Raw genomic sequence first — 7,728 nt, 5'->3', positions numbered from 1 at the left:
CAATATACATGTTTTTATTTCCTCCCTCTTTTCTCCCATCTCCTCCCAGGACTTTCTATTGATCAAACCCAATAGGAAGCCAAAGGCACAGGAACCCCTTTTTCAGGTTGGTAAAATTAGCTTCCAAAGGCACAGAAAGGTAGACAGTGGATCTGAAAGGGGAAATGGAAGATAGGATATTCTATATGGTGAAATCTTCTATAGGTAGACTTTTAAAAAATAGTCTTGAATATTTTTAAATAGAGGAGAATATTCCAAATATAATTCCAAGGGGAAAACAAGATCCAAACCATCTAAAAACTATGATACCAAATCAAAAATCAACAAATAGGAGAGTGGACCAAGATGGTGGCAAAATAAGATCTCTCACAGTCACACCAGTTGGAACAGCTATTCATGTACCAAACTACCTTCACACAAGAGTTAAGGAAGTCTGACAAGAGATCACAGTACCTGATTTTAGTATAACAAAAAGAACTTTAAAGAGGGCAAGAAGGAGTTACCTGAAGCACCAATCCCCCAATTCCAAGCAGTATGGAGAAACTTGGGGGAGGAAAAGGAAATTAAATTCAGGACTTAGACTCAAAACTAAGTACAAGCCCTGCCTAAATGAAACCCAGTGCTGGGCAGAGCCAAATGATCCCTACCTCAGGCCAATACCCATGAACTTAGTTGTTGGACATATATATGTAAGCCATACTGTTGACTGTTTCTACCACCTTGCTCCCAACCTCATGCAGCATGTGCAGGTAACAAACCATCCACTGAGGGGTAGGGTCAAAAGTTAGCACAGGACTTTCTCTTGGAGCCCAATGCCAAGACCACTATGGTGAGAACCAGCAATCATACATAAAACAAAGGCAATGACACCCAAGTCAATACAGACAGAGTGTCTAGATCTGCTCCAGCTCCCACAGAGACCTGGGATCCAGCAGGACAGATCCAAGTTTCAGCCTACACATTTGCTAGCCTTAAAGTATGCCCAGGAAACCTCCCACCCCAAAGACTGTACCTGTACTGTGAAACTCAGGTGTGACCCAACTTAGTTGACCTTGGCAGCTGCGGGGCTGTCTCCATCATTCATCCCCAACCTTGGGAGCCTAGCCATCCTCAGGCCAGTGCAAGTGACAGAGCCTCCAGACCTGTCCCAAGAACAGGCACTCTGCTTCAATAGATTCATATTTTAGTCTTCATCACTGGCAGCTGTGGCAAAGACTTGGGTGTACCCCAGGACTGCTCAGATCCTTCCAGTTATGAGATTCAGGGGCTATCCTGTTTAGCATCAGTCTTGGTGGACAAGGGATTGCCTTCACAAACACTACACAAACCTTGGGCAACACAGTGTGTGCAGACCCCATTTGCTGGGTGAAGGACAGGCTAGTAAATGTTTTAGTCAGCATTTTTGCTGCTGTGACTAAAAGACCTGACAACAACAATTTTAGAGGAGAAAAAGTTTGAGGGCTCACAGTTTCAGACTTCTCAGCCTACAACCAGCAAGCTCCATTCCTCAGGGGTTGAGGAGAGGCTGAACATCACCGCAGAAGAGTGTGGTGTAGGGAAGCAGCTCACATGATGATCAGAAATCAGAAAGAAAGACTTCACTCTCCAGATACAAGATATATACTCCAAAGGCAAGCCACAAATGACCCACCTCCTCCAGCCACACCCTAGCAGTCTTTCAGTTACCACTCAATTAATCCCATCAGGGTATTAATTCACTGATTGGGTTAAGGCTCTCATAATTCAATCACTTTTCCTCTAAACCTTCTTGCATTGTCTCACACATGAGCTTTTGGAAGACACCTCAAATCCAAACCATAACAGTAAGCACAAGACATTGTCCTGAGCTTAGTACTGGACTGTTGAAACCTAACACACTGGGAAAATCCTAACAGTCCCCATTCCGAGGCCCGTCTATGGAAGGAGCCTCTGAAATAGCTCCAATGCCAGGGGAAGACACACAGCAACAGCATAACAAACTTCTATTCCAGCAGCATCACCTGTGGCTGGCTATAGTTGTCTTGGGCCACAAGTCTACCTCAGCAATAGGTATTCCACAGTAGTGTGGGCTTTGGGCACTACCCAAGTGCTGCACTGGTCTTTAAAGGCTAGCAGTGTGACACAGCACTGTGATGTTGGCAGCCATAGGCAAGGTGTAGAAGCCCAGGATTGGGTTCTACATGCCTAGAACTCAGCAGAATTCTCAAGTTTCTAACCTCAAGCTGGTGGCTGTGGATGAGGTATCTGGACCTACTCTGGCCCCAAAAGGTCCTTCCCTGTTTTATTCTGAACACCCCCCCCTACTGTGAGTTTGGGACCTGGGGTTAGATTGCCCTCTAGTGCTGAAACAGTGACAACACACCAACAAACTCCTATCAAACCTAGACTTAGGGCACCATCTAGTGCTACAGTCATGGAAATGATGACAGCCTCAGAAGAAATAAATGAGCTACTTAGACTTTCTGGAAAGACAGGTACAAAGCAAGCCACACCATGAATACTAACATAAATACCTAATCTTTCAATGCCAATACATACATAGAGAATCAAGAGCTTTCAGGAAACCACAACCTTACCTAACATTCATAATTAGGTGCTAAAACCAACCACCTAGTAACCAGCATGGAATAAAAGTCAGATGAAGAATTAAAACAGCTGTTTTAAGGAAATTCAGCGAGCTTCAAGAAAACACAGAGAAACAATTCAATCGTATAACAGAGAAATTTAACAGAGATGGAAGCAATTTGAAAATTAAACAGACTGTGTAAATATGTGGTTGTCTTTATTCCTTTTTAGTTTTTTTTGTTTTCCAAAATATCTATAAGTAATCATGTTATTCTTATAATTAGAAAAATATATGTAACTAAAGATATTTCAGCTAGTAAACCTACAATGATAAGAAGCAAGACTCCTAAGAAAAAGGAGAAATAAACTAAATCATATGTTTCTTTGGATGTGCCATATTGATTCAACAATTATTGACCACTGGCCACATGCCAGACACATTCCGGGTCTTGGGGAACATAATGATAGAATACTTTGTCCATGGGACGCTAACCTCCACTAAGACAGTGTGAAACTTTGGTTTCCCGGAGTAGATTGGACACTCTGGGAACCATCAGTGGCTAGAACATGGTTTTTTGCAACAGTACTCAGTGCAAGTTATCTATGTTTAGGATATGCAAAAACTCAGAGACACACACGCAGATGTGGATAAAAGCTGAGAGCATCTGGGTGGGGTATGTGTTAAAACTCTGTCTCATGTTGCAAAAAAAAAAGATTGGAAATGTTTTCAGCTTTATTTTTGTTCTGAGATCTAAACCAAAAGTGTTACATCTGACCATAGGACAATCAACAAGGAGATCAATCTTAAAACAGAGATTCTGACAGAATGAGGACATGGTGCCTAGGAGAAAAAAGGAGGAGACAGACAGGGTGAAATTTATATATTTCTCATATAATAGGTGTTCAATAGCCTTTTGCACTTGTTTTAAAAAACAGGCAGTAAGTAAAATGTTGTCCTAGGATTTAGGTGTCCTATAAATGTGACTACTTACCTGAAACATTTTTAACACCAGGAATTAGATATATTTTTTACAAAAATTATAGGCTACAGAACTTTTATGGCAAAAGCATCAGGAAGAAATTAAGCAATGAGTCACAGGACCATGTAAAGACAATCAAGCAGAACCAATTTTCAGGCTTCTGTCAGGGCTGTATTTATGGTATGTCATAGCAGGGTCAGTCCTGTTAGAATAAGGGCGGTGCAGGAAGTCCTCATTATCATCCTCAAATGCCAGTTAGCAGGACACAGAGCAGCCAGCTGATCAAGTGATATGCATGGTTATGTTAAAGAGCTGGCTGGGAAGGGAAGGCCAGAGGAACTAAGGGTAGGTTTGACATTAATGAAAGGACAGGGTTGCACTCATCTCCCCTCCTGGGTGCTGCATACCACTTTCAGTCTTTAAGTAAGAAACCAATGGTACCAGGCATATGCCCTCAATTGAAATCCTACTTAAATAGTGCCTTAACCATACGGTACACGGAACACAACAATTCACAGGTTTCTCTTCTACAGAGTAGGGGGTTTGCTTTCAATCTGGAATTTCTGCTATTAACAAAAAAAAAAAAAAAAAAAAAAAAAATCTCACTACATAGACTTTTTGAAAACTGAGTGGATAAATATTTCTTAGTAGACTGAATTTTAAAAATATGTGTATTTTTAAGTGTTGAATAATTTATAACTATAGCATAGACATGATACAACTCTGAAGCTATAGTCCATTTAAGAGTTGTATTGTGAATTTAGGGAAATTATGACCTCTCTATGCCTCAGTTTCCTCATCTAAAAAATGAAAATGTCAACAGGAACCTCCTCATGGAGTCATTATGAAGATCGAATGCATGAACACACTGAAGTGCTGGCATGTATTAGGTAGTTTTTGAAAATTAAAAGTCAGACTCCAGAGAAATCACATGGCATCAGTATCTCAAAATCTATTTTAGGCTTTATATTAAAAATCATTAGTGCATGTCTTAAATACTTCAACTTTCAGCTAGGTTGAGATCAGCTTTTATCATCATGAAGAACCCAATAACTGATAATATTGTGGGTCTACATCTAATTTGATTTGAGAACAATGAAGGTAGAATTCTTATCGTTTGTTGGGGGCTGTGCCATGTTGGTGGCGCCGGGGTGGCGCCTGATCACATAGGCAGCGAGGAGGTTAATTGACATAAGCACACTCAGGTGACTTTCTCGTCCATGCACACAATGTATGCGCATGTGTTCTCGAGCACTAATTGCCTGCTCAGAGCATCTCGCCTAATCTTTGCGTAAGAGGCGTGGACCTGCTCTCCGCGTCCCGGAGGTGATATAAGCGTGAGCAGAGCAAGACATACAACGGCAGCCATTAGCAGAAGAAAAGCAGTAGAAGACACACGCGTGGCAGCAGCCAGAGGGAAAAACACGCGGCAGTAGCTAGTAGGGACATACACAACAGCAGCTATTAGCAGAAAAGCCAGAAGAAAGAACACAGCAGCTAGCAGGCAGCGGCAGAAGGCAGATCGGGGAACGGAGAACTGAGAAGCATCACTAGGGCACCTTGGGTGGACTACCCTTAGTTCACAGGATGCAGGACTTTAAGGTGTAGCAAGCCTCTTCCTCTAAGCTCTAAGCAAAGCCTGTCTTTCAAAGTTTCTCTCTTAAGCAAAGTCTCTCTCTCTCTCCTCTCAAAGCAAGTAAACCTCATTTCCTCTATCCTCTATAAACAAGAAAGCAGTGCACTAAAGAGAAAGATAGAAGTGCCTCAGTTTCCACTCCACCACCCATAAGACCCGTGCAAGTTGTTACTGCAGGCGGTGACAAATATCCATGGATTTTGGAACCGCAAAGAGCCAGCGAGAATCGTTAGTGTGTGTTTGTTTTTTTAATGGATTTTAAACTGCTTCTGCTCCTAAATAATAAAAACAGTAATCCCTGATAACAATTTGAGAGCGCTCAAAAACCACCTTCCCATAAAATATCTCATACCTTTATTCAAAAAAATTTACAAAAAACTTAATGTGACATTACCTTGCCCTTGAGAAATCATGAACCATGAGACCAAGCCATAGAGGTAATTATAATATTAATGTAATATACTTATTAATCAGAAATAAAGGCCACGTACAAGTTGCCTCTTACCATTCATTGGTGGTAATGGATCAGGCATTTGAAAGTAACGTTAGAGATAAACAGCAAATGCCAGAGCTACTGCGCAGGATTCTGCCACCGACTGAAAAATTCTTCCTAGGCGGTTAGCAGCGATGCCCAACACCGATCCAATCAAAACGGAAAACAAGAATTAAAAGATAAAGAAATGGATTCATTTACCAAATACTACTCAGAATGGGAAGGTGGTAGAAAAAACAAATGAATTATATAAAACCATTCCCCTGTTTTATTATAGGCTGCCAGCTGAAGATGAAGTCTTACTACATAAATTAAGGGAGGAATCCAGAGCTGTTTTTCTACAAAGGAAAAGCAGAGAACTCTTAGATAATGAAGAATTACAGAACTTGTGGTTTCTGTTAGACAAACAACCAGACATCACCTGTGATTGGAGAGGAAACAATGATCAATTATGAAAATTTTTTGAAGGTTGGTGAAAATTTTTTGAAGGTTTTGAAGGTTGCTGGTACCAAAGTACCAGCAATTTTTCACTGCAAAAGTCTTTGCTAAACTCCCTCATACAGATTCGTATGGAAGAATTTCCATCATGCAGTTCTTTGCCTATGTCATGAGAAAAGTTTGACTTCATCAAACAAGAATAGGACTCAGTTCATATGATGTTGCTGGGCAAGGGTATCTTCCGGAATCTGATTCAGAAAACTACATATTGGAACTTATCCCTACTTTGCCACAATTAAATGGACTGGAAAAATCCTTTTACTCCTTTTATGCTTGTACAGCAGTTAGAAATTTTTCTTCTTTTAGGAACCTCTAAGAACAAGAAAAATTAAAATTCAAGATATTTTAGCATGCAGCTTCCTGGAGGACTTACTGGAGCTAAAGGATGAGGAAATATCCAAAAAGAGTCAAGAAACAAATTGATTTTCTCCTCCTTCTGTCCTAAGTATTTGAATCTTGATAAGGATCACAATGGTATGCTCAGTAAAGAACTCTCCTGCTACGGAACAGCAACCATGACCAACATCTTAGATCATGTTTTCCAGGAATGTCTCACTTATGATGGAGAAATGGGCTGTAAGACCTGCTTGGATTTTGTTCTTGCATTAGAAAACAGGAAGGAACCTGCAACTTTGAAAAGTATTTTCAAACTGTTTGATAATGAGAAAAAGGGATATCTTGATGTCTTTTCCCTTAATTATTTCTTTAGGGTCATACAAGAACTGATGAAAATCCATGGACAAGATCCTGTTTCATTTCAAGACGTCAAGGATGAAATCTTTGACATGATAAAATCAAAGGATCCTTGGAAAAATCTCTTCAGGGTTTAATCAACAGTAATTAAGGAGACACAGTCATGACCATTCTAATTGATCTGAATGGCTTCTAGACTTAGGAAAACAGAGAAGCCCTTGTTGCAAAGACAATGAAAACTCTGCAGATGATGATATATGATCTCTGAAAAGCTAGACTGTCTTCATTAAGATGCCTGAATGCTGCATGTGAAACCTTTGAAGCAGAATTCTTTTAGAAAAGGTTTAAATAAAAGAATGTCTCTAAAGAACACAGCAAATGTTTCAGTTCCTGGAATTTTGTTATAATAGCTTGGAAGCAAAAGGACCAAATACTGCTTTTTAGGAGGTAAGTTCTGGTTTCATTCAGCTCAGATATGGCAAGTGTGATTTGCTGTAGGTATAGAGATATTCAGTTTAAATCTGTATAATCTTTAGAGATAAAGGAAATTCTCATACAGAATTAGGAAATTTGAGGGGTTGTTTAAATTATTGGTCATTTAACTTTCATTCTTCATCTAAAACATATATATGTGTGTGTGTGTGTGTGTGTGTGTGTGTGTGTGTGTGTGTGTGTATGTATATGTATATCAAGGATGTTAAATGACTTATCTGCCAGAGTGGAGCCATTTCATTTCTGGGTTAGAAGTATCTGGACATGATCTTTCTTTCAATAGGATGTGTCAATCAACAGTATTCAAACTAGAAATAAAAAGAAAGAAAGAAAGAAAGAAAGTTATGGAAGAATAAATTAACTACAAGGAA

General features: G+C 39.9%; 1 pseudogene across 1 annotated transcript; it reads left to right on the top strand.

The window, feature by feature from the left end:
- The first annotated feature begins 2,180 nt into the window (after window positions 1-2,180).
- On the top strand, window positions 2,181-7,061 carry LOC306655320 (serine/threonine-protein phosphatase 2A regulatory subunit B'' subunit gamma-like; annotated as a pseudogene). Its single transcript has 2 exons — window positions 2,181-2,240; window positions 5,796-7,061. The product of its transcript is annotated as a serine/threonine-protein phosphatase 2A regulatory subunit B'' subunit gamma-like (transcript).
- The last annotated feature ends 667 nt before the right edge of the window (window positions 7,062-7,728 follow it).

This window comes from Sciurus vulgaris, assembly GCF_902686455.1.
Source record: "Sciurus vulgaris genome assembly, chromosome: 2".
Taxonomy (NCBI): domain Eukaryota; kingdom Metazoa; phylum Chordata; class Mammalia; order Rodentia; family Sciuridae; genus Sciurus; species Sciurus vulgaris.
This window is presented reverse-complemented; position numbering and strand designations above follow the sequence as displayed.